Consider the following 20,851-nt stretch of genomic DNA (forward strand, 5'->3'; position numbering starts at 1 on the left):
CACTTAGCATTCCTTTGGCCTCCTAGTACAAGGAGTTTCAAATTTTGCTGATAACTATACCCTAGCAGTCTCACTTCATTCAATTGTATTTATTGAGCGCTTACTGTGTGCAGAGCACTGTACTAAGCGCTTGGGAAGTACAATTCAGCAACAAATAGAGATGGAGATGATCCCTGCCCACAAGGAGCTCACAATCTAAACACCCTTCATCTCCAATATCTATTTCCCTGTTTCTATCCACTCTAATATTTAGCCACAGTTTATCTTCACACCCTTCTCTAAATGCACCCCAACCTCCCTCCCAAAACGCACACAAACTCACTGAGTGTTTGAACCATCTGTCTTATGGAACCAGGGGTATTAGCAGTCAGAGCGGGTGAGGAGAAAATAGCTCCTGCTCTTCCTACAGAGCGAGACATGCCCTTATCACCTGCCCCTGTGTTGTGCCATTACTTTTTGCTGGGAAGCCCAAAATTCCCATTCAGTCCCCACATCTTCTACAGTGGTGGCTATACCCATTTAGTGCTTTCATGTACCCCAATGTAAATCTCTTCTCGGTAGTACCCACAGTGGAAATTGAGGCATTCATCAAGGGAACATTAATTAAATGATAAATTAATTTGTTAATTTCATTAACTATTAATTAAATTAGACCCTAATTAAATAAGAAACAGCATAGTGTAGAACACGAATCTAAAAGTCAGAACGTCATGGGTTCGAATCTCGGCTTCTGCCACTTGTCTGCTGTGTGACCTTGGGCAAATCACTTCACTTCTCAGTGCCTCAGTTGTATCATCTATAAAATGGAGATTGAGACTGTGAGCCCCACATGGGTTAGGGACTGTGTCCAGCTTGATTTGCCTGTATCCACCCAGGCACTAGTACAGTCTCTGGCACATAGCAAGCACTTAACAAATACTATTATTATTGATAAATTTCCTCTGGTGACTCAAAAGAGCTAACAGAGCTATCCCAGTGAGCATAGGGTCATGGGCAGTGAGCCTGGAAGAACTAGGAATGTTTTAAAAGAAATTTGGCACTAGAAAGTACCCATCTGAGAGAGAATTAAAAGGCCAGAGGCTTCAGTCTAGCACTCATCCACCAACACCCCCTTTCATCGGGTTCTCAATGCCACAGTAGCTCAGAGACGAGATCCCTTGACTGAGACTTTCCCAACTGAGATCTAGTTAGGTCTCTTTGAGCAGATTCTCTATTTTGGCCTTGAGTGAAGAGACTTGCTGTACAATTTTCTTATTTGCCAGGTAGGTATAATCATCCTAGATTTCTCAACTGGGGCTTTGTGAGGCTCTAATGTCTCAGCAATGTAATACAGAGTAATTGTGGATGAGATAAAAGGCTTACACGAATGTGAAGTAGGAATAATGGACCTAATCGCTGATTCTATTTGGCAGTCTGGATAAGTCCCTCACACAGTCTTCAGAAAAAGTATCTGTGAGCATTGTCTTAGTATATATTGAGGACTTACATAGTACTAGTTCCGCATAGACCTCAAGGCAGGTCTTTGCATAACATTTGGGGAGACAAAGTCCTATACATGTTTACTAATTGTCTTAGGAAAAGCTAGCAGATCACATGGAGCTTTTAATGGGCTGAGCCTGGATGCTGGATCTTAGGTTACTGAAGGTTGAGAGGCCGAGTTGTGCCAGGGTAGACTGAACCTAAAAAGGTTGAATGAGACTGGACAGACTGCTCCTCCTTGTTTGCCAGGGCTCCGCAATAAGTGGTGCTGATAGGGAAAGTGAATTAACTTACATTCAAATGTTATCTTTTGTTCTGGCTTTCTCTCTCAGATAAAATCATAAGGAGAGAACTGTGAAATCAGAATTTCCTTTCTTGGTGAAGCCTTCTGTTGCCACTGCTATGTTGGCTGTATATGGAACCAGAGCCAGGAAGTGGCTTTTGATGGAAAGGCACCCCATTAAACAGGTTGCTCTTCTGGGTAAATTTGGTGTTTGGGCCAGCCAGACCCTGTAGATTTTAATGCCTATTGGAGAAGGTCAGGCTGAGACGAAGTGGGTGAGATCCTAAAAAAATCAGGTTGGACAGAGCACTATTTCCACTTCCATGATGCCAACTGAATCCAAATCCTTTCCAGATTTATGCCAAGTGAAATATGTCCTGCTGACACCTTTTTTCCTTAGAGCTCTCCCTTCTGTATTTACAAGAGGTCCCATGGAAAAGTCGCTGTCTTCTTGAGAATTTGAATCTAAGTCACTGTTCCAGGACCCAAACTTCTTCTACTACTTCTGTCCCAGGACCTTGGAAGACTGAATAGACTCTCTTCTACCCAAGGAGGCAGTTTCTCACCTCCCTCTCCTTAATTGTGAATTATCTTCTCACCCCAAGGGAAGGGACATAGAGATGTGTTGGTTTAACCATTTTACATATAGACATCAGTAGGACTAGAGACACTTCTGAATAAAGACAGATGGAAAAGATTAGGGCTGGCTTTTTAGTTTGGTAGGACAGAGGACATAAAGAGGGCATGCTTGCCCTTTGCAAATCATGTAGTGGGCTTGCAAGATTACTGTTATTATTTTTTTGGTATTAAGCACTTACTATGTGCCAGGCATCGTACTAAGTTACTAAGTGCCAAGATAAATGCAAGCTAATTAGATTGGACACAGTCCATGTCCCATGTGGGACTTGCAGTCTTAATCCCCATTTTAGAGATGAGGTAACTGAGGCACAGAGCACTGAAGTGACTTGCCCAAAATTCCACAGCAGATAAGTGCCAGATTCAGTATTAGAACCTAGGTCCTCTGACTCCCTCATTCCATGAGGCCATGCTGTCTTTTGTTCACCAAAGCCCTGTCATTCATTAACAGTTGCAGGTGAGATTCCAAACAGCAGGAAATGCTACTTCAACTAGGTGAGGGTAAACTCAGGGAATATGTTTATAATAATAATAATGCTGGTATTTGTTAAGTGCTTACTATGTGCAAAGCACTGTTCTAAGCAGTGCATGGGATACAAGATGATCAGGTTGTCCCACATGGAGCTCACGGTCTTAATCCCCATTTTACAGATGAAGTAACTGAGGCACAGAGAAGTGAAGTGACTTGCCCAAAGTCACACAGCAGACAAGTGGCAGAGCCGGGATTAGAACCCATGACCTCTGACTCCCAAACCCGGGCTCTTTCCACCGAGCCACGCTGCTTCTCCATCATCATCATCATCTTCCCACAGGAGGTTGCACAAGAGTCAGTTGGATTCGAATAGTTCATAATGATTTACTCAAAGTTAAATTAGAGCTGTAAAGATGAAAGTTAGGGATATTGAGAGGAAAGTTAGATGATCTAACCCTAAACAAGGGAATATATGTTAGTGAAGGCGACCTTCACGTGGTTTCTTCCACTCTCATTCTGCTGCCACTGTCAGAGTTAGAAGCCTGTGCTGTCTGGACCTTGACTTTAATGGCACTGTTAATGGCTTTGACAGAAACTGGCACAGTACTATTAAGAGATCAATTTAAAATCATTCAGGTCAGAAGAGGAGCAAATATAAGAGTTCTCATTGTCACTGCTAGTATCTGGACTCTATAACATAATGGCCTGAGATTTTTAGGATAGATTCTATTGCCTTTTACAGTGCTCTCATAACATCTTATTCTCTTCTTTGGCTAGTGCTGCTCAGTGAGTCAATCTCTTCACTGAGGAGCCCCCAGTGGTTCAGTAGTCTTTTTCCTGAGACTTACAGTGAATGCGTAGCCTGTTAAGGTTCATGAATAGTAGAAATTGTCCCTTCTGAAGTGTACTGCCTTGCTGGCTTTGATTTTTCTATCACTGTGCTGCCCAATTACCTTGTTTTGAATGAACCTTATGGATGTCCCTCCTATCCTCTCTGGTCTGAACTAATAAAATTAATTTGGTACCACAAGGAGGGCTGGTGGGGTCCTTGTCAGGCCACACCAGTTCTATTACGTTCCCCAAACACCCAACTATTAACCTTTCTCTAGGTTGCAAAGGGGACATTTATTCTGTTCTTTGCTCCCTATCTCATAACCAGCGTCTAATCCGAGTGGCAGGATTTTATCTCTGATCGGGTGGTTACCAAGTTTTCTTAACAGCTTCTCATGAAGGACTTTATCAAAATCTTCTTAAAAATAAATTATCTTTTCCCATCCTCTATTTAATCCTCTATTTTGTTAACTCTTTCAAATAATTCCAGGAGGATAAAGAAGCACAATTTACCCTGCCAGTGGCAGTCTTGTTCCAACCTTATCACATTTTATTTATCAGGGCACTTAATAACTCTTATCTTAAATCCATCCTAACCTGATAGGGAAGAAAAGCTCAGTTGGGAACAACCACAGGTATGAAACTCTGTTATCCTTCTAGCTCTATTGGGAAATTGGACATGTAATAATAATATTGTTGGTATTTGTTAAGTGCTTACTGTGTGCAGAGCACTGTTCTAAGAGCTGGGGTAGATACAGGGTAATCAGATTGTCCCATGTGAGGCTCACAGTTAATCCCCATTTTACAGATGAGGGAACTGAGGCACAGAGAAGTGAAATGACTTGACCACAGTCACACAGCTGACAAGTACTAGAGCCGGGATTCGAACCCATGACTCCTGACTCCCGAGCCCATGCTCTTTCCACTGAGCCAAGCTGTACATACCTACAATTTATTTTAACGTCTGTTTCTCTCTTTAGACTGTAAGCGCCTTGTGGGCAGGAAACATGTCTGCCAACTTTGTCATATTGTACTCTCTTTCTTTAAAATGGTATTTATGAAGCTCTTACTATGCACCAGACACTATTCTAAGTGCTGGGGTAAATACAAGTTAATTGGATTGTACACAGTTCCTGTTCCACACAGAGCTCCCAGTCTTAATCCCCATTTTTACAGATAAGGGAACTGAGGCACAGTGAAGTTAAGTGACTTGTCCAAGGTCACACAGCAAACAAGTGGGAGTGTACTCTCCCAAGTGCTTAGTACAGAGCTCTGCACACAGTAAGTTGTCAATAAGTACCATTGATTGATTGTCCCGAATTTAAAAGCATCTCTTGTTTAAAAGCTTTAACAATAAATCAATTAATGGTATTTACTGAGCACTTCATTAATTCAATAGTATTACTAAGCGATTGGGAGTGTACAACAGAGATGGTAGACAAGTTCCAGGCCCTCAAGGAGCTTACAGTCTCCTTTTATTAGCCTGAAAGCTCCTTGAGGGCAGGAAACCAGAGTTCTTTATCAGGGTGAACATTCAACGGTGCCCATTGATTGGTGGATTGTCATTTTCAGTTGAGAATTACCACTCACCATGAGAATTTTGTCCAGTACCATTTTCTAAGGCCTAATCACCAAATTCCCTGAAGTTCTGCCCAAGGAGTGTAACATAGCTCAGAGAAGCTATTAAAACATCATCTCCAGTGAGGAGGGGGTGAAATCTTACCCAATCACTTTTCAGAGTTTTAGGGGGTCTGACCCCATCTTCACTTTATTCATTAATTCAGTCGTATTTATTGAGCTTACTCTGTGTGGAGCACTGTACTAAGCACTTGGGAGAGTACAATACAACAATGAACAGACACATTCTCTGCCCACAACGAGCTTAAACTCTAGTTTATCCTTTCTGGTTTCCATTTTACTGCTTACTAACACCTTGGGTTTATGCTAGGTTGGGACAAAGGGACGTTCTGTAGTGCCACATCCCACCCATTCCATTCTGCTATCATGAAAGAGCTCGATAAATACTATTGATCGATTCTCAGTCTTGTTCTCTGACACTTTCTCCTTCCAGTCCCTAGCTATAGGTGCCCTGCAGGGCTCTATTCTGGGCCCCCTACTATTTTTGTTCTAAGCCTACTCTCTCAGGAAGTTCACCTACTTGCATGGCTTCAGCTATCAGCTCTATGCAGATGACTCCCAAATCTATTTTTTCAACCCCTTCCTCATTTGACCTGCAATCTTGCCTCTCCTGTAGAGCTGTCCCACTGGCAACTCAGACTTAACATGTCTAAAACCATACTACTCTCATCAGGGAAGCAGCATGACTCAGTAGAACGAGCACATGTTTGGGAGACAGAGGTCATGGATTCTAATCCTGGCTCCGCCACTTGTCAGCTGTGTGACTTTGGGCAAGTCACTTAACTTCTCTGTGCCTCAGTTACCTCATGTGGAAAATGGGGATTAAACTGTGAGCCCCATGTGGGACAACCTGATTACCTTGTATCCCCCGTCCCCAGTGGGGGAAGAGTGCTTGGCACATAGTAAGTGCTTAACAAGTGCCAGTATTATTATTTTTATCATTATTGTTATTATCTCCCCTCCTCAACCCAAATGGCCTCTCAGCTTTCTATTCTTTCTATGACATCATCATCCTCCATGTTCCAGAAGCCCCCCACCTTGGTGTCACCTTCAATTCCTCACTGCTTTTCACTGCTCATATTCATCCTACTGCAAAATCATTCTTATTTTTCCTATACAACATTTTCTAAATCCAGTCATTCCTTAAAACCCAAAATGCTACCACCTTGGTCCAATCTCTTGTCATATCATGGCTGGACTATTGTATCAACCTCTTCATTGATCTCCCTGCCTCCTTGCCACTCTCTCTACTTGACAATCTATTCTACAAAATGATGTGAGGATTATTTTCTTGAACCATTACTCATTACACAACTTTCCCTTTCATTCATTCATTCAAAAGTATTTATTGAGTGCTTACTATGTGCAGATCACTGTACTAAGCACTTGAATGTACTCCTCAGAACCCTTCAATGGCTTCCCATTGCCTTCTCCATGAAGCAAAATCTCACAGTAGACTTCAAGGCTTTCCATCCGCTCTCCACAAATTACATATCAGGTCCCCTAACCCACTATTACCCTGCTTGTTCTCTCCATTCCTCTCCATTCCCTGCAATCCTCCATTCCTTCTAACTGTGTCTTAGCGTTGACTCATCGACCAATGTCCATGCACTCAAACTGAAACTCCTTACCATTGGCTTTAAAGCACTCAATCACCTTGCCCTCTCCTACCTCACGTCGCTATTCGCCTACTGCAGTCCAGCCAACAAACTTCATTCCTCTAATGCCAACCTACTCCCTGTACCTCTATCTCGCCTATCTCTCCATAGAACTCTTGCCCACATTTTTCCTCTGGCCTGAAACATCCTCCTTATTTATATCCCACAGACAATTATTCCCCCCACCTTCAAAACCTTATTGAGGGCACATCTCCACCAAGAGGCTTCTCCTGACTAAGCCCTCATTTCCTCTCTTTCTCACTCCCTTCTGCTACTTGGTTATTTTGTTACTTTTGTTACTGTTACTTCGATTTGTTCCCTTTATTCACCCCCTCAGTGGAAAGAGCACGGGCTTTGAAGTCAGAGGTCATGAGTTCGAATCCCAGCTCTGCCACTTGTCAGGTGTGTGACTATGGGCAAGTCACTTAACTTCTCTGTGCCTCAGTTACCTCATCTGTAAAATGGGGATTAAGACTGTGAGCCCCACGTGGGGCAACCTGATTCCCCTGTGTCTACCCCAGCACTTATAACAGTGCTCTGCACATAGTAAGCGCTTAACAAATCCCAACATTTACATTTACATCTTCACAGCAATTATGTACATATTCATAATTTATTTATATGAATGTCTGTCTCCCCCTCTAGACTGTGAGCTCCTTGTGGGTAAGGATTGAGTCCACTAAATCTGCTGTACTGTACTCTCCCAAGCACTTAGTGCAGTGCTCTGCACACAGCAAGTGTTCAACAAATACGATTGATGATTTCCCCCAGCCTGGAACTCCCTCCCTGCCCTAAACCAACAAACCAACAATGTTCTCCCCCCATTCAAAGCCCTCTCAAAATCACACTTCTTCCAGTAACTCTTCTCTGATTAACTCCCCCCACTCTAAGCCTTAGCAACCTATCAAACACCTCTAATGCTTACATATTTACATTATAATAATCACGACTGTGGTACTTGTTATTCTTTTATTATGTGTCAAGTACTATACAAAGTGCTAGAGTAGATGGAAGATTCATTCATTCATTCAATAGTATTTATTGAGCGCTTATTATGTGCAGAGCACTGTACTAAGCGCTTGGAATGAACAAGTCAGCAACAGATAGAGACAGTCCCTGCCCTGTGACGGGCTTACAGTCTAATCGGGGGAGACAGACAGACAAGAACAATGGCAATAAATAGAGTCAAGGGGAAGAACATCTCGTAAAAACAATGGAAACTAAATAGAATCAAGGCGATGTACATTTCATTAACAAAATAAATAGGGTAATGAAAATATATACAGTTGAGCGGACGAGTACAGTGCTGACGGGATGGGAAGGGAGAGGGGGAGGAGCAGAGGGAAATGGGGGGAAAAGAGGGTTAAGCTGTGGAGAGGTGAAGGGGGGTCGGTAGAGGGAGTAGAGGGAGAAGGGGAGCTCAGTCTGGGAAGGCCTCTTGGAGGAGGTGAGTTTTAAGTAAGGTTTTGAAGAGGGGAAGAGAATTAGTTTGGCGGAGGTGAGGAGGGAGGGTGTTCCAGGACCAAGGGAGGACGTGGCCCAGGAGTCGACGGCAGGATAGGCGAGACCGAGGGATGGTGAGGAGGTGGGCGGCAGAGGAGCGGAGCATACGGGGTGGGCGGTAGAAAGAGAGAAGGGAGGAGAGGTAGGAAGGGGCAAGGTGATGTAGAGTCTCGAAGCCTAGAGTGAGGAGTTTTTGTTTGGAGCGGAGGTTGATAGGCAACCACTGGAGGTGTTTAAGAAGGGGGGTGACATGCCCAGATCGTTTCTGCAGGAAGATGAGCCGGGCAGCAGAGTGAAGAATAGACTGGAGCGGGGCGAGAGAGGAGGAAGGGAGATCAGAGAGAAGGCTGACACAGTAGTCTAGCCGGGATATAACGAGAGCCCGTAGCAGTAAGGTAGCCGTTTGGGTGGAGAGGAAAGGGCGGATCTTGGCGATATTGTAAAGGTGAAACCGGCAGGTCTTGGTAACGGATAGGATGTGTGGGGTGAACAAGAGAGACGAGTCAAGCATGACACCGAGATTGCGGGCCTGAGAGACAGGAAGGATGGTCGTGCCATCCACGGTTATAGAGAAGTCTGGGAGAGGACCGGGCTTGGGAGGGAAGATGAGGAGCTCAGTCTTGCTCATGTTGAGTTTTAGGTGGCAGGCCGACATCCAGGTGGAGACATCCTTGAAGCAGGAGGAGATGCGAGCCCGAAGGGAGGGGGAGAGGACAGGGGCAGAGATGTAGATCTGTGTGTCATCTGCGTAGAGATGGTAGTCAAAGCCGTGAGAGCGAATGAGTTCACCAAGGGAGTGAGTGTAAATGGAGAACCGAAGAGGGCCAAGAACTGACCCGTGAGGAACTCCAACAGTTAGAGGATGGGAGGGGGAGGAGGTGCCTGTGAAGGAGACTGAGAATGACCGGCCAGAGAGATAAGAGGAGAACCAGGAGAGGACGGAGTCCATGAAGCTGATGTGAGATAAGGTATGGAGGAGGAGGGGATGGTCGACAGTGTCAAAGGCAGCAGAGAGGTCAAGAAGGATTAGAATGGAGTAGGAGCCATTGGATTTGGCAAGAAGGAGGTCATGGGTGACCTTAGAGAGAGCAGTCTCGGTAGAGTGGAGGGGACGGAAGCCAGATCGGAGGGGGTCTAGGAGAGAATGGGAGTTAAGGAATTCTAAGCATCGATTGTAGACGACTCGTTCAAGGATTTTGGAAAGGAAGGGTAGTAGGGAGATAGGGCGATAACTGGAGAGGGAAGTGGGGTCAGGAGCGGGTTTTTTTAGGATGGGGGAGATGTGGGCATGTTTGAAGGCAGCAGGGAAAGAGCCATTGGAGATTGAGTGGTTAAAAATAGAAGTTAAGGAAGGGAGGAGGGCAGGGGCGATGGTTTTAAAAAGGTGAGAGGGAATGGGGTCCGAGGCGCAGGTGGAGGGGGTGGCACTTGCGAGGAGGGAGGAGATCTCCTCTGAGGATACTGCAGGGAAGGATGGGAAAGTAGGGGAGAGGGTTGGTGGGGGGGAGGGGAGAGGCAGAGGAGTGACTTTGGGGAGCTCAGACCTGATTGTGTTGATTTTTGTGATGAAGTAGGTGGCCAGATAGATCATTGGGGGTGAGAGATGGGGGAGGGGGAGGAACAGGGGGCCTAAGGAGAGAGTTAAAGGTCTGGAACAATTGGCGGGGGTGATGGGCATGGGTGTCGATGAGGGAGGAGAAGAAGTTTTGCCTGGCGGAGGAGAGGGCAGAGTTAAGGCAGGAAAGGATAAATTTGAAGTGTGTGAGGCTGGCTTGGTGCTTGGACTTTCACCAGCAGCGCTCGGCAGCTCGAGCATAGGAGCGTAGGAGGCGGAAAGAGGAGGTGATCCAGAGCTGTGGGTTAGTGGAGCGAGAGCGGCAGAGGGAAAGGGGGGCCAGAGAGTCGAGATGAGTAGAGAGGGTGGAGTTGAGAGCGGAGATCATCGAGAGTGGGAAGTGAGGACAGGGCGGCAAGGTGAGGAGAGATGCTTTTGGCAAGACGGATGGGATCAAGAGAGCGGAGGTGTCTGTGGGGCAGTAGCAAAGATTTGCAGGGGGAGGGAGTGTGAGAGATGAGGCAGGTGAGGTTATGGTCAGAGAGAGGGATTTCAGAGTTGGTGAGGGAGGAGATAGTGCAGTGGTAGGAGATGACGAGATCGAGGGTGTGACCGAGTCGGTGAGTGGGCGCAATATAGTGGAGCAGGAGGTCGGCAGAGTCGAGGAGGGATAGCACGTGGGCAGCAGAGGAGTCATCGGGTACATCCATATGGATGTTGAAGTCTCCGAGGATCAGAGTGGGCAGGGAGAAGGAGAGAAGGAAGGTGAGAAAGGGGTCTAGGTGGTTGAAGAAGTCGGAAATGTGCCTTCAGTAAGCCTTGAAGTGAGGGACAGTCTATAAGATATAACAATAATAATAATTATGGTATTTGTTTGGCACTTACTATGGTCCAGGCTCTCTACTAAGCGCTGAGGTGAATACAAGCAAATCAGGTTGGACATGTCCAACGTGCGGCTTAAGTCTCAATTCCCATTTTGTGGATAAGGTAACTGAGACACAGAGAAGTAAACTGATTTGCCCAAGTTCACATAGCAGATAAGTGGTGGAGCTGGAATTAGAACCCATGACCCTCTGATTCCCTGGCCCCTGCTCTATCCACTACACCATGCTGCTTCTATGCCATGAGGAGGGGACATATTGTAGGCCAGAGGCCGACCGTGGGCAAGATGTTGGCCCTGAGCTAGACAAGATCAAGGTACACTGAGAAGGTTAGCATTGGAGAAGATATCTCTCTCTCTCTCTCTCTGTGTAAATATGTATATACACATATATTTATATATACATACATATATATATAATTTAATATACTTATATATTTATATAAATATATGGGTAAATCACTTCACTTTTCTGGGACTCAGTTCCCTCATCAGTAAAATGGGGAGGAAGACTGTGAGCACTTTGTGGGACAGGGACTTTGCCCATTGTATCTACTCCAGTGCTTAGAACTGTGCTTGGCACATAATAAGCGCTTAACAAGTATCATAATTGTGCACTCAATTATTCATTCCGTTTACCTTGCCTGTGAATATTTTTATGTTTGGCTAAAGCTCACATGGGCGGGAGGCCTCGCTCAATTCTTTTTTTGTATTTTCCCAAGTAATTTGTATGGTGCAGTTCACCTGTGGGCTCAATACAGACCGCTGCTGCTGCTGTTACTACCAGTTCTTCTACCAACTTGTCCAGGATGGCAAACAATCAATTAATAGCATTTATTAACCATCAACTATATGATGAGAACTTTACTAGGCAACTGGGAGAAGACAGTAGGTTAGAAGACATGACTAGACATACAAATAGCAGTGGTGAGAGGAATTTTGCCAGTGAATACCTTAGTATGTAATAATAACAATAATGTTGGTATTTGTTAAGCGCTTACTATGTGCCGAGCACTGTTCTAAGCGCTGGGGTAGATACAAGGTTATCAGATTGTCCCGTGTGAGGCTCACAGTCTTAATCCCCATTTTACAGATGAGGTAATTGAGGCACCGAGAAGTGAAGTGACTTGCCCAAAGTCACCCAGCTGACAGGTGGTGGAGCCCGGATTAGAACCCATGACCCTGACTCCTAAACCCGTGCTCTTTCCACTGAGCCAAGCTGCTATGTATGGTCTCACTAGTAGACAATGTTTACATTTTCCCTCTAGAATGGGAATTAGAACATATGGGGAGAGGGCAAGGAAGTCATTGTCAGAGGAGCTGAACTCTCAGAAAGTCTAGGCAGTACAATGGTTCTGGGAAATCGCTCATGCATTTAGAAACAATGTAATCTCATTTCATTACCAGTACAAAACTGTGGAGAGTAAGGCCTCTGATATTTCAGCTTACTACTGGTTTTGTTTATGGCCCCCAACCTTTATATGGCAATAAAACTAGACAATGTTCTCTTTAAATTCTTATTAGGATGAGCTTCTCCAGATGCCACTGGGGGCTTAGAGCAGTAACTCAACCGCTATTTCCATTTCCTATCCAGAGAGCAGAGGGGTGGTATCTTTAGGAGATTTAAAGGCCTGACCTAGATTCTGTTCAACGTACCCCCATCTCTGGAACAAAGACCTGCCTAATTTTAGTTATATATCTGCAGTAGATAAACTAGAGTTTGCCAGATGTGAAGAATTTCTGTGTCCTCGTTGTTTCTCTCATAAGAGGAGAAGTGTGTTAGAGCACAGTCGTTTTAGGGGCCGTGTTCCCCTGAAGAGGCATCTTCCAAAGCAGGTGTCAGCTCCCTGTTCCTAGCTCTGACCTGCAGAGCTTCCTTGGAAAATGCAGGAGAGAGCCTGAGACCTGGGCTTAAAAAGTGGCTTTGGAGAGCAATTGACCAGGTAGGTTATTTGACACACAATTTCAGTCTCCTTCCTGGGTGGGCTGGGTTCCTGTAATCTGCTTGGTTGGCAGATTACCCACCTTTTATTGCAGGAGGAAGGGTTTTCTCCCTATAGCCAGCTCCTCTTTCCCTGTCTTTTTTTAGTTAATAATTATCATGATTTCCGTAGTTTGATGTGCTGGCAACCTAACAGTAGACTCGGGGTGCTGAACTGATTTTGTTTCTGTACTTCTTCTCGCAGGGACTGAAGATACATATGTTCTGAGGAACTGTTTTCCTATCCCACAGCTAAATTTCTCCCTTTGACAGATTAGGCAGTAACGATCCTCTGTTTGTGACATTCCATGGGTGATAGCCACACAGCCAGCCTCCTGTCTTTGTTACTCAGTCAAAGCAAGGGAAAGAGGAACGAGTTTGCTTTGGGCGTAGAAGGAAATCTGGTTTCAAATCCCAAATGCATCTGGCAGTGAAGAAGGATTAGTGGATTAGTAGTAGTAATTAGTATTTATTGAGCACCTACTGTGTGCAAAGCAAATTAATACATTCATCAACTGATGGTATTCATTTAGCAGTTACTGTTTGAAGAGCACTGTACTAAGAGTTGGGTGAGTACTATGCAAGAGAGTTTGTATATTCATTCAATCGTTCATTCAGTCGATTTATTTAGTTATTAGTACTGTGTAGAGCACTGTGCTAAGCGCTTGGAAAGTACAATTCAGCAATAGAGACAATCCCTGCCCATAACGGACTCACAGTCTAGAAGGGGGGAAACAGACATCAAAACAAGTAAACAGGCATCAATAGCATCAATATGAGTAGAATTTTAGCTATATGCACATCATTAACAAAAATAAATAGAATTATAAATGCATACATATACACACACAAATGCTGTGCGGCAGGGAGGGAGGATAGAGCAGAGGGAGTAAGTGGCGGTGATGGGGAGGGAGGACAGCAGAGGAAAAGGGGGGCTTATACATTCCCTGCTCAAAGGAAGCTTTCAGTCTAGTGGGGGAGACAAACATTAATATGAATAAATAAATTACGGATATGTACTTAAGAGCTGAGGGTTCAAGGGTGAAGCAAATCCCGAGCATCTAAAGGGCATGGCTCAAAGTACATAGATGACACAGAAGGAGAGGGAGTCTGGAAAAAGAGGCCTTAATTGGGGAAGACCTCTTGGGGGGATGTGATTTTTACTAAGATTTCAAAGGTGGGGAGAGTGGTCGTCTGGCATATGTGGAGAAGGAGGTAGTTCCAGATCCGAAGGAGGATGTTGGAAACTGGTCAGCAGCAAGCTAGCCAAAATTGAGGCACAGTGAGGAAGCTGGCCTAGAGGAGCAAAGCTTGAGGGCTGGGCTGCAGTAAGAAATCCGTGAGGTGTAGGAGGAGGGGATGAGCTAATTGAATGCTTTAAAGCTGATGGTAAGGAGTTTCTGTTCGATGTGGAGGTGGTTGAGCAACCACTGGAGGTTCTTGAGGAGTGATGAGCTCTGGAATGAATTGTTTTTAAGAAAAATGATCTAGGCAGCAGAGTGAAGTATGGATTGGAGTGGTAAGAAGCAGGGAGGTCAGCAAGGGGGCTCATGCAGTAGTCAGGTGGAATATGTTAAGTGCTTGGATCATCGTAGTAGGAATTTGGATGGAGAGGAATGGATGGATTTTAGCGATGGTGTGAAGGCAGAACTGACAGAATTTGGTGACAGACTATGTACATTATACCAAGTGTGGAGAAAGAAGTGATCAGATGAGATATAGACACGATCCCTGCCCCCCAAACAGCTCCCAGTATAAGAGTAAGTAGGGGAGGAAGTCGGAGGCCAAGGAAAAATGAAACAAGACAAGATGATGGAAAATATTACAGAAACAGCAGGGCTTCAGGCTTCTCTGATATCTGAGACCAAGAGTCACAGAAGTCCCAGCTGCAGGAGGACTAAGTCTAGAGACTCTGAAGAGGTAAACCATTTTGGAGCTCCAGGGCTATGGGTGTGTTTAGTCCTAATGGAGAACTTCCTGGGAGGGAGGGGCTTGTGGTCATGAATCAGTTAGGTAAGGTTGAAGAAGCGTTCCTAGAATCCTGCCAGAATGTGGAGTGAGAGGCACAAGACAGAGCCTTGAGTGAAGACGGGGCAGTGTGTGGGCAGGATGGTTTCCACAGAGACTTTTAGACTCGAGATTCCATGAGAAATCCACGAGAGGGGTTTTGTCAATTATTCCTCCAAAACCTCCCTTAAGAGAATAAGACTTGTGCCTATCCTCGTGGGGCTGAGGGGCCTGGGAAGGAGGGAAACTAACTGACCTTCCCAAGTTCACAGAGCCAGTCAGGGACAGAGCCAGAACAGGAAGTTCCCTTTCCTCCCCCACTAGGCAAAGCTTCATTGCCCTCCCAGCGAGGCAGATGACCCAGAGGAGGGAAAGGAGGGAAATCATTACAAAAGATCTTTTAACAACATTTATGACCCTCCCCACTTTTTCTTGGATCAGCAGGGCTATAAACACTGTTTTCTTCATGACAGTTTTGCTTTTCCACCCCTGAGTCTGTCTAGAAGCAATAAGCACAGAGGCATGAGGCTATAAAATGGAATAAAATGGAGTTTATTTCACTATGCCGGAATGAGGGTTTGGCTTGTCCGGAGGGCTGGGATTTGCTTTTACTTGGTTTGTGCTGTTCGTGTTTCCAGGGTGAATGTCCCATAAAAAAAGGGAATGAGAACTGGACCTCATTTTCTTTTCCACCATGGCTTGCCCCATTTCAGTCCCTGGTGATTCTATTTGATTGCCATGCTATGTTGAAGCATGGCTTTGAAATGGGCTCAGCGCTGAGCTCAGGTGATCATCGAAGCTCAGATTGCTTTGGCACAACTGAGCTCCAAGATAAATTTAGGGGAAATCGGGATTGGCATGACAAGTTACTTTGATCCCTCGTACTAGGTTAATTATTTCCATTCCCATCAATTTGCATTCCAGGCAATTAAGGCAGTTCAGTGTAAAATATAGTAGACCCATAATGTCTCCTCAAAGAACATCACCATCATTATCGATATTTACTGGGCATTTACAGAGTATAGAAAACTATATGAGTCAGTCAATTAGTGGTATTTATTGAGCGCCTGCTGTGGCCAGAGTACTGTGTAAGTACTTCGAAAAGTACGATAGTGTCCGTAATAATAATAATAATTTTCTTGTTTGTTAAGTGCTTATTATATGCTAGGCACTGTTTTAAGTGCTGGGGTGATGTGATGTCAGAAGAAATGGGTCTGTGTATATGTATGGCTTCAGACACAAATTAATCAGGTTGGACACAGTCCCTGTTCCATATGGGGCACACAGTCTTAATCCCCACTTTATTGATGACCTGACTGAGGCACAGAGAAGTGAAGTGACTTGCGCAAGATCAAACTGCAGACAAGTGGCGGATCTGGGATTAGAACCCAGGTCCTTCTGATTCCTGGGTCCATTCTCTATCCACTAGGCCTAGACACCATCCCTCCTCTCAAGGAGCATGCGATATAGTGAAAGACCTTACAATCTATTAGGTGCTTGGAAACAGATCATTACTAATATTATTGATTATTATGGCTATTTGTTGAGCGTCTGATACAGGGGAGTTCAGGCTGCAGCCAACGAGCTGTTCTTCACTTGCTGTGTGGCTCACACCTGGATTCTCTATCATTCATTCTTTCACGGTGACAGTAAACTGCATGAAGCTGTTGCTAAGGGTCTCTTGATGATGCCAGAGGTGGGAGCCCCTTCCCATGTGGACTCAGGCCAGGGAAAGGTGAGGCTTCTGGCCCCATCCCCAATCACTGGGCTGGCTGTCTCTGACATGTAGCCAGCCCTTGTTGCTAAACCCCCTTTCACCTCTACTAATGCCACCTCTCAGCCACTCACCATCACCCCTCGCCCTGAAGCTCCTATCCACCATTCCAGTAAAAGGCATTTGTTCTGTTCTGCAGCTCTCGGTGATACCATGCTTTTAGTTTGTGACTTTTCAGTCCATGAGGCTGACCACCCAACTCTATTTCACGTTAACACTGGAAGGGGGACATGGGAACATAGAAAATATCAACTAAAGATAGCCCCCAGCCATTAGGAGCTTAAAATCAAGGGAAAACCCAGACACTGAATGGTAACTAAATTTTAAACATGAAAATGAATATGTTTCCCTCCCATTTTTGATCTGCCCAGGTCCAAAATGACAAAGCTCCCAACATTCCTTCCCTGCTTTACCTACCATCTTCTATAGCAGAGGGGCAGAGCTTAGGCACCCATGATGGGGTCAGCACTTTTAAGTAGGGGTCTGAGACCTTGAGGGCCAAATAACCTGGCCCCAATGCAGAACTCAGGGGGCAAGATCAGTTTCAACTGCCACTGACTCCAGCATTCGTATACAGGTCCAATGCTGGTATTTCAGAGCTTTCTGATAAGGCTGCGTTGATCAGGGGACCGCCAAAATATTGAAATATAGTAGAAGGAAAAGACACAGTCCCCAGGCTCTAGGGGTTTAAAATGTGCAATCTAGATGGGCTTAACTGGGAGTCAGTTCCCAGAACCCAGACTGTTATAGAAATAATTGTTTTGTTGTGTTTAGTTTTCTTCCAAGAAGAAGTAATGCAAAGAAAAGCCTCCTCTCATAGCATCCCTATGACCCAGTCAGGAGCGAGTGTTATGATGCACAGTTTACCACTTGTTAACGCCATGCGGCCCAGAGAGTTCATGTGATTCATCCAAGGCTACACCTCACTAGTCTGGGTTGACTTCATGCTTCATTACTGGAGGTGCTTTAGCCCAAGAGCCTTGACTTTCTTTCTTAAAGAGAAGACTCCCTCACCATAATGGGGTGGTGCTTGCCATGAATGAGAAGTCTTTGGAGGAAATTATTTGGGTTCAACTTTCCAAGAGAATAATGTCAATGACCTATAAGTGTCCCACCTGGACAGACGGTACAGTCCCTTAAAGATTGGTTTAGAAGGGGGATTGCTCAAAATGCCTAGTGTATTTATGTTGGGCATATTACCATCAGAAGCACTGAAACGTGTTTTCATTTATTCATTCAATCGTATTTATTGAGCGCTTACTGTGTGAAGAGCACTCTACTAAGTGCTTGGAAAGTACACTTCAGCAACTAAGACAATTGCTACCCAATAATGGGCTCTCAGTCTAGAAGGGGGGGACAGACAACAAAGCAAAACAAGTAGACAGGCATCAATAGCTTCAAAATAGATAAATAGAAGTATAGATATATACACATCATTAAAATAAATAGAATAATAAGTTTGTACAAATATGCACAAGTGTTGTGTGGCCGGAAATGGGGTAGAGCAGAGGGAGGGAGTAGGGGCGATGGAGAGGGGAGGAGGAGCAGAGGAAATGGGGGGCTCAGGCTGGGAAGGCCTCCTGGAGGAGGTGAGCTCTCCTTAGGGCTTTGAAGAGGGGAAGAGAGCTAGTTTGGCAGATGTGAAGAGGGAGGGCATTCCATGCCAGAGGTAGGACATGGGCCAGGGGTCGACGGTGGAACAGGCGAGAATGAGGCACAGTGAGGCGGTTAGCAGCAGAGGAGCGGAGTGTGCAGGCTGGGCTGTAGAAGGAGAGAAGGGAGGTGAGATAGGAGGAGGCAAGTTGATAGCTTTAAAGCCAATAGTGAGGAGTTTTTGCTTCATGCAAAGGTTGGTAGGCAACCACTGGAGATTTTTGAGGAGGGGGGTGACATGCCCAGAGTGTTTCTGTAGAAAGATAATCCGGGCAGCAGAGTGAAGTGTAGACTGAAGCAGTGAGTGACAGGAGATTGGGAGATCAGAAAGGATGCTGATGATGTTTGGTATAATTATGAGATTTTTATGGGATTAAGTACTTTTTATATGCCAAAGCACTGTGCTCAGCCCTGTGATTGATACAGATAATAAAACTGGACAACAGTCTCTGCCCTACAAAGGGCTCACAATCTAACAGTTAAGGGGAGTGGATATCAAATTCCCATTTTACAGGTGAAGAAACTGAGATACTTTCTGGTCTGTGCACATCTTGCACTACAGTGCAGGTCTTCTGACTCCCAGTTCCATCTTTTTCCCACTGGATTATGCTGCCTCTTCACCCTCCATCTCTTCCCACACATACCCACACCCCTACTCCTCCAAGGTTTGGACAGACACTTTTGTAAAATTTGAAGGTTCTTTCATCAATGTATACCTGCCTGGATGCAGGTGATTTGATGTCAGAATAAATGGTGTTCTGTATATGCCTGGCTTCAGACCCAGAGCAACTGCTAAAACACTTGTTTACGTGAACACTGGGTGCTTCAGAAACTCAAACCCTGTTTGGGAAGAATGATTATATTTATTTGCCTGGGGTATGTCCTGTCAGGGCAAGGTTCATGGAGGCAGTGTCTATGCCTAATCCTTTCTGGGTACCTGGGTGTCTGGTCTAGGTCTGTGGTGTTCAATGAGTATGTGTTTCTGTCACTCTGTGCTTTCTCTAGGTCCTTGGGTCCTTGTTCTGTAAAGGGTTTTATTCCAATCAGTTGTCAGGAAGATGGGAAAAATAATGGGAAAAAAAGCCTTTAACTTCACCTCTGATCCAGTCTCTTTCCCTCATGGAAAAGCTTCAATCACCCACATTTCCCAAAATACCCACTCCCAAGCCTGGGTCCTGGATTTTCAGTGGACCTGGTAGTCTATCCCACTCTGCTCGGTGTGATTACTGAAGACTACTTCCATGCATTAGGAAGGCAAGGGTGACTTTAACCCCAGTAAAGTGATGATTTCTTGTTTCAATTTCTAACCAGAGTAGTTTTTCACTCCTGATGTTAAATAAATTGATTTGCATTCACCGTGCACAGTGCACAGGCGCCAACTTGAATCTTAATTAAGGCTGACATTTGAGTCCAGCTGCGTAGGTGTGCACTAAAATAAGTCAATATTGGCCGCAAACAAAGCCGGCGGGAGAATCCAGAGCCTCTGCTCTCCTGGGCCCGGGAAGAAACAGATGCCTAAATACTGGGCTGGCACCTCAGGCTCCTCCCAGCTGTGGCTCACATCAGCAGGCTCTCCACGCTGCAGATTGAGTACCGACTCTCTGCTCCCTATCTCGAACACCCACTCTCACATCTCTTCCAAAGCTCTCTCTGTTCCTTCCCTTCCATCCATCTCCAGAGGTAGAAAAATGAGAAAAGGGGAAATGTAAGGAGAAAGTAAGCATCTGGGGACCATCTGGCATGTGCTCATTCTGCGGTGTGTTGACAGTGTGTTGGTGTGTCTATGTGTATATGAATGCCTTGTTCATTTTAGTCTACCAATTCCTTAAAGGCCCAGATTCGTTCAGGCCAGTACTCACATTTATTGAATGCATACAGTAACAATACATAACAATAAAACAATAAACAGACAAATTCCCGGACCACAACAAGCTTACAATCTAGAGATCAAGTCCTTTCCTCTCTCCTCGAAGATAGTCACCTTGTAATTTGCATTAAAAAGCAATTTCAAGGAAATGGCCACTGTGGCTATTGGGCGGTCAGACTGATGGTCCATCTATTTGCATTAAATAGTATCAACTCCAAGGCAATGTCCTCTGTAGTCTGTGATTATTAAAGATGGCAAATTGTCAAACTAAAGGCCTAACCGGCCCAGTCATCTCTCTACCAAGGTCATCTCTCTACGAAGGCAACAGGACCCCAGGAGGAATAGCATGATGAGTGTTTTCTTTATATCTGTTCTTGTGGTTAGGATCGGGATATTTAGTTTCCCTAACATTCCCCTCCAGTTTTCATCACTAATATTTTCCAACACATTCAAATCCTTCTCGAACTTCTTTATATTTCCCTCTAGCCCAATTTCCTGTGAGCAGAAATTCCATCTGGGTGCAGAAGGGTTTGCTTTCATTTGTTTTGAATCTCCAGCTCCAGTAGGTGAACTTCATCCCAATACGTCAGATGTGAGGAATGACAAGTCCGTGTTGACCCTCTCCAATCCTTTG

At 45.0% G+C, this 20,851-nt stretch overlaps 1 protein-coding gene across 2 annotated transcripts in view; it reads left to right on the forward strand.

Annotated features, from left to right (window-relative positions):
• The window catches only part of GRID1 (glutamate ionotropic receptor delta type subunit 1), an 842,873-nt gene that overhangs the window by 803,415 nt on the left and 18,607 nt on the right, over positions 1-20,851 (forward strand). The window lies entirely within an intron of this gene.

The sequence above is a fragment of the Ornithorhynchus anatinus genome, chromosome 3 (genome assembly GCF_004115215.2).
Source record: "Ornithorhynchus anatinus isolate Pmale09 chromosome 3, mOrnAna1.pri.v4, whole genome shotgun sequence".
NCBI lineage: Eukaryota > Metazoa > Chordata > Mammalia > Monotremata > Ornithorhynchidae > Ornithorhynchus > Ornithorhynchus anatinus.